Source organism: Pteropus alecto, unplaced genomic scaffold, assembly GCF_000325575.1.
Source record: "Pteropus alecto unplaced genomic scaffold, ASM32557v1 scaffold106, whole genome shotgun sequence".
NCBI lineage: Eukaryota > Metazoa > Chordata > Mammalia > Chiroptera > Pteropodidae > Pteropus > Pteropus alecto.
In genome coordinates this window covers 17930216-17936820 of record NW_006442103.1, presented here as the reverse complement: position 1 = coordinate 17936820, position 6605 = coordinate 17930216, and the positions used below count along the sequence as shown (strand labels likewise).

General features: G+C 38.6%; 1 protein-coding gene and 1 long non-coding RNA gene across 2 annotated transcripts in view; both read left to right on the top strand.

The window, feature by feature from the left end:
• The window catches only part of RNF115 (ring finger protein 115), a 47968-nt gene that overhangs the window by 32993 nt on the left and 8370 nt on the right, over positions 1-6605 (top strand). The gene's annotated exons all lie outside the window — the stretch shown is intronic.
• LOC112486200 overlaps positions 7-6605 on the top strand; it is a 9100-nt gene continuing 2501 nt past the window's right edge. Inside the window, exon 1 of the long non-coding RNA XR_003048676.1 lies at positions 7-2934. This is a non-coding gene — a long non-coding RNA (uncharacterized LOC112486200). The remainder of the gene's footprint in view (positions 2935-6605) is intronic.

Genomic DNA, 6605 nt, shown 5'->3' with positions numbered 1-6605 from the left:
CCCCCATTCTGGTTTAATCGTGAGGTCCCAGCATTGGTAATTTTTAAAGCCCCTGAGATTATTCTGATTGTAGCCAAGGTTAAGAACCATCCATTTTCAATACAATTTCTTAAGAGGAGTCTGCGTTTACTTTTTGTACTTTCTCATCTCTCATTCCTGTACCACTGTCGTCTGGCCTTCCTTTCACTAAAATCCACGGTGACCCAGTAGATCCTTAATCATCTTTATCATGTGGGTCCAATTCATGAATTCAGCATTTTTGGTCTTTTTCTTCTCTCTTGAAATCCTGTACTTCTGACTTCCGTGACATTACGTTTTCTTGATTTACCTCTTCTCTGACATTTCCTCTTGTGAATACTTCGTAAACATTTGTTTTCCCAAGGCATTTCCTTCGCCTGCTTTTCTTCGTACTCTGCAGCAGGGTTTCTTAACATTAGGACTGGTGACATTTTGGGTACTTTGTTGTCGTGCGGGGCTGTCTCTAAATGTTTAGCAGCAGCCCCGGCCTCTCCCTACTTCCTCACCCCACCCCCAGTGAAGACAACCAGAAATGTCTCTAGACATTGTCAGATGTCCCCTGGGAGCAGATATTGTCCCAGCTTGAGAACCACTACTCTTTAAGCTCTCTGGCCGTTCTCAAGTTCTCTCACAGTTATAATTACCTGTGTACTAAAGACTCCCAGATCTATTTTTCTATTTTAACCTTTTCCCCTAATGTAAGACTTGAATATATAACCTCTTATTAGACATTTCCATCTGGATGCTCCATAGATACTCCAAACTTACCAAGATGGAAACTAAACTCACCCAAATCTCTGATCTTTTTTCTTTCTTTCTGATTTTAATTGGTGGCGCCACTCTCTGTCCAGTTTAGAAGCCTGGGCATTAACCTGGAATCGTTTCTTCGTCTCACTCAATCCTCCCGTAGATGCACACTTAGGATGTCATTAAGTCTTTCTGATTATTATTTCGTTTCTCAACTTCTGTTTTGCCCAGCTGTTTCCCCCTAGTTCACATCCTCCTCTTCCCTTGCTTGCCTGCACTCTTGCATTAGACTCCTTACTCTTCCTTCTCCTTCAGAGCTTTAGCATTCTTAAATTTACTCCCATATTACCCTTGCAGGATTATCTCCCTAAATTTTCAAATCTGCATCATCACTTTCCTACTTAAAATCCATTGTCACAGGGTCTGTAACTTCAAATACAAAGCCCTCTATGTTTTTTAATCCTCCCAACCTTTGCAGCCTTGTTTCCAGTCAGGATTTTTTTGTTGCCAAATAATGGGGAGAATTACCCTACTTTGTTCTTTCGACTGTACGAATGCTTAAAAACACAATATGACTGCCCTCAGGCAGCCTTCTGTCCTGTCTGCAATCTAAGAGGAGTAGGGGACTAACTTCATGCCTAGAATTTTTTAGGCAGTAGGCTCTCTACACTCTTTTCATGGAATCCTTGAGCTGGGCCATATACAGTTAAAGTAGGGATCAAATTTTAAAATCTTTTGCTCAAAAATTCCTTGTCGGACTAATAATATATCCATGGGAACACGTTAGTTTGAATCAGTACTCGGTTGCTTCACCTTTTTAATTCCTAGGAAGTTGTAGTGTCCTCCATTACTACATGGTCCCTTTGACTAGCAGAGTGGGAGAAAGATAAGTGTCCTTTTCTCATACGTTTTTTACAGATAAACATATTACCTTAGTAACATGCAAGTAACATATAACCCGATTTAATGGTGGCTTAAACAAGATTCTTTTTTCTTACACTTAGCAGGTCTCTAGGTAGGTGCAGCAGGTGAGTTCAGTGTCTCAACCCTATTAGGGTTGGAGCTCTGAGGTTCTCTTGGTCTTTCCCTCCTGCTTACTGCCTTAGGGCCTCAGGCAGGAAGAAAGAAAAGGGTAGTGTCCGTTTATTTGTCCTATTTTTCTTTTTAAAGAAAGGAAAATCTTTTCCATTACTCCACTCCCACTTCTGTACGCCCTGCCAAGAAAATTCTACTCACCAGGCACTTGGTCACACGCTCCCCAACCCCAGCCGTAATGGAAGCTGGAAAGAGCGTGGGTTTAGCTCTTCTGTTCTCTGCAGTAGGAAGTGGCAAGGGAGAAGGGTGTTGGGAATGGATTTGGGGTCAGCCAGCCAGTGTCTGCTAATTATCTATTTTATTAGCTATTTCAGCAAATAGAATAAGTGGTGGGTTATTTCAGATTAATTATAGTGTAGAATTAATGTTTATTTTACATTAAACAATGTTTTCTCAATCTTCTGAAGATTTTGATCTTATTACTTGTAAAATATATCAACTATGGGCCTTTATCCCACCACCTTTTTTTGGATGGGTGTTAGTAACTCATGATTTGGGCTCTAAATCAGTGTTTTCTACATTTTAGACAGTAAGTACTGTCTTGATGATTTTTTTTTTCCCCTCTCAACATTATTTGATGTTTTCTTTAGACCTACTTTTTTTTTTTTTTTAACCTGAGATATACTGTGGGTAAGAAGCTTCATATTACCTGTATAAACATTATTATATACTCATTAGCTGGTTTTTTTTTTTTTCCCCACTCATCTTTCTTGTCAAGTAGAGACCTCCCTCTGCTATAGGATCAGAATATGCCAGATATTGCTTTTCAAGGCTCTTTGACAGGTAGGACAAAGGCGTATAACCCGTTTCTTACCAATGGGACCTAAAGGGTCAGCTGGAAGGACTTCTGAGAAAATTTTTCTTCTCTTTTCTTCCCTTGAGGACAGTCCTAGCTCTTTACTTCCTGTCTAAGGATGTGATTCTTGGAGCCGCCGCAGCCATCTTGCAACCATGTATGGGAAACATGGCTGATATGCTGAGGATGGCAGAGAGGAAAGATGGAAAGAGTCATCTTTCATTGAGTTGCTATACCAAACTTGGGACTGTTTGCCTCCAGACTGTTTGTTAATTAAGGTAAATAAATGTCCTTGCAGTTTAAGTCATTTTTAGTCAGATGCCTGTTATTTGAAGCGGAATTCATCTTTTAATTCTTACAGTTTATGTCGATGGAACAACATTTGCCATTAGTAGAAAGCAACCATAGAAGTAAATTAAAAATGAAGCAAAATTATTGAATTTTAAAAACAAAGTAAAAAATTTTTATTTAAGATCAGAGTGCCTTTAGGTCCCTAAAGTAGGGACCTACCTGCTCCTCCCAGCTTCTCCCACCCCTCTCCCCGCTCTTCTTCCCTCGCTCTCGCCATTCTAGCCCTGCTGCCTTTTAGTCTCCCACGTTGCTCTGTTCCCTTACGCTTCAGGCCTTTGCACAGTTTGGTTTTATCTGTCTGGATTGCTGCAGTGATCTCCCTCCAGCCTTGACCTTCCCCCCTTCTATAGGTTAACTCAGACCTGTCCCTTGGACATCAGTTCCTTGGATGTCACCTCCTCTGAGAAGCCTTTCCTGACGCTCTTACTTGGTCCCCATGTGTATCCTCACAGAACTCTGTCTACTTCTTTTTAGCACTAGTCACAGAAGCAGTTTTATTTTTCGTGTGATCATTTAATGTCTCTCTCTCTTCACACTAGACTGTAAGTTCCAGGAAGGCAGGGACCATTGTTCCTCCAGGGTCTAACATGCTTGGCATATAGTACGCCCTGAAGTATTTGCTGACTGAGTGAAAGAAACGTTGTCCACAATTAGAAATATGTTAGTGAATTTATGCATTTCCTCCCGAATGTAGCTTTTGCTGCTCTGAATTTTACATTTTTTTGGGTCACCAGGCCATATTAAATTGGATTCCAATAATTGCCCAAGTAACAGTGGAGGAGTAGAGTATGAGCGTAAGAGTTACCGTTAATTTCTTTAGGACGTTGACTATCATGGAGAGGTTTTGAGGTTCTGGGTTCTCCAGCTCTGCAAATCCTCAGTGATATATCATCTTCTTGGTCTCTGACTTTGACATAAGAGATGTGGCAAGCTTTTGAATTAAATGTATGACTATTGATTTTGTTTTTAAATGTCCTATTATGTATACACCTGCCTTCAAAACCACTACCTTGACATTTTCATTCTAGGTGCACACTTAGGAAGAAAATAGCCAACAATTAGAGACATGTAAAAATATGTTAAAAATGTTTTTGCTATGTTTATATGGAAAATAAAAAATCTAATTTATGGATCTGTTTATACCTGTTGTGATTTTTCTCATAGTTCCATGAGGGCAGGGGCAGTATCTGATTTTCTTCATGTTAACAATGTATCTTGTCTATCTTTCCATGTCATTACTCATGGAGCTGCCCAACCTGTCACATTTAAACACAAGAATAGAATTCCATTTTACGAATGTACCATAATTAATTTAGACAATTCCCTAATGATGTATATTAGGGACCTTGTAGATTTTCTTTTTTATCATTATAAGCTATACTGCATTGACAGTGTTTCTTGTTCGTATATTTTTGTATGCCTATGAAATGTGTTTCAGTATTTTCCACTCTTTTCTCTGTACTTCAGTTTGGATATATTCTGTCGACCCACTTTCAGTATAATCTTGTCTTCTGCTATTAAACCTATTGAATAAATTCAACATTTCAGATACAATATTTTTCATTTGTAAAATTTCAGTTTGATTGTCATATGGACTAAAATTCTCGAGTGAAATTCTCTATCTTTACTTGAACATATTAGTCATAGTTAATTTAAAGCCTCATTTTTGTAACTCCAATATCTGGATCATCTGAGACTATTGTCTATCTTTTCCTCTTGGTTTTTGGTGATTGGTCCTGTCATTTGGTGTGTCTAGTAATTTTTGGTTGAATGTAGATAGTTTGTATAAAGAATATTAGAGGCTCTAGACAATGTTACTGTTCTCTAGAGAGGGTTCAGGCTCTTCTTCCTGGGCATACAGAACAATGGATGGTCACTTTAATTCTTTCAGGAACTGCGTTAGGTTAAGACTAGGTTGCAGCCCTGATGAGGATGGTCTACTTTGGGTTCATTCATGGTCTCCAGAGGTTTCAGCTTAGAGCTTGATATATCCTTTAGGATCCTTCCTCCAGTGGGTCCTCAGCTCTAATTCCGTCTGAGATTGCTACAACACTGCTCTGTTTTTGAAAGATTTTTACTTAAGTTTTTTTATTTGTTGCCCTGTATAGTCTCAGATTTGGTCATTGTTCTGAAGAGAAAATTGCTTTGCGCTTGATTCCTCCTGAGCCTTTGCCAAATGATGCGAATTCTGTGTCTCATTGAAGCTTTGCACAGGATTCTGAGCCTTCTGCTGTTGACCAGTGTCAACAGAAGCAGTTACCAAAGCCCGCGCCTCCTTCCAAGGTTATTCCCTCTCTGTGGAGTCTGAACCCTCTATCTGTCGTTTCCTTAGCAGTTCTTCTCTGCCTTCAAAAGAATTTTCTGGACTTTTTAAGTATCTGGGTTTTTTAAATGGTCATAGGTATCAATCGTGGTCTACTATCAACTCCCTTTATCTCAACTGAGGGTGGATATCTATGGAGATGTTTCTGTAGGATGAAATTCTAAGAGAGAAAGTGCTAGAACAAAGGTATAATCATTTAAAAATCGATATTGTTACATTGCCTTTCGAAAGGCTGTAATTCTGTTCTCGCCAATAGTATTTGAATGTGCACTGTATGTTCTTATCAAGTTCCTATCAGTCTTTAGCTCTTCTAATCTGATAGACAAAAACAGTACTTTTGTCTCTGTCTCTGATTTTTTACTTGATTAAGCTTATTTTCATGTAATTATTGGGTTTTTATATTCTTTTATGAATTGTTATTTTTTTTGCACAGTTTTTCTATTACAGAGTTAAAAATTGTAGGCGTCATCCCAGTATGGTAAAGGTATTAATCTTTTGTATATATTGTAAATATAAATTCCTTTCTAGTCTGTTCTTTGTCTTGTCCTTGTTAACTTTTATAGATGTATTTAATTTTAGGGGATATCAGATCTTTCAGTCTTTTAGATTTCATGCCATATTTTAAATTAAAGTCCTTATTCCAAGATCTTAAAAATTTATTCCTGTATTTTCTCCTGGTACTTCTTTATCTGATGCTCTTTGGTTCTATTAGACAGAACTTTTGGTTAAAAGTCGTAGAAATCCAATTTACTATAACTTGAAAAAAATTAGAATGTATTGGTTAATGTAACTCAGATAACAAATACAGTATCATCTCTTACTTTACTGATTTGAAATTCGTTCATTATATAACCTATAAAACATAATTTTAAAATATATATGCATGATGTTATTTTCCAAATAATATAAAGGAGAAATAAAAGGGTAGTGATATATAAAAATATGTGTTTTAACTTATACATGCTTGGCTGCGACTGTTTGGGGGAACAGAACGAAATGTCAGGTGCTCGCCTCTGGGTGTGGAATCAGTAAGCCTGAGGTTCGCCTATCTCCTGGACGGGCGCTTAAAGCACATCCAGGAGCTATGGAGGAGAAGCGTCTGATGTGCCACAGTCTTCTCGGGGTGCGCTGCTGGCAGTACTGTCCGCTCTGTGTGCACCGTGGTGGCTGCAAACGCCCGTTTCCTAAGGGTGCAACCTATGACAAAGCTGCTTATCATGTGTTAACCAGCAAAAGTTCACTCGAGGCCTTCAGTCTTGCTGAGGAGCAAGCTGG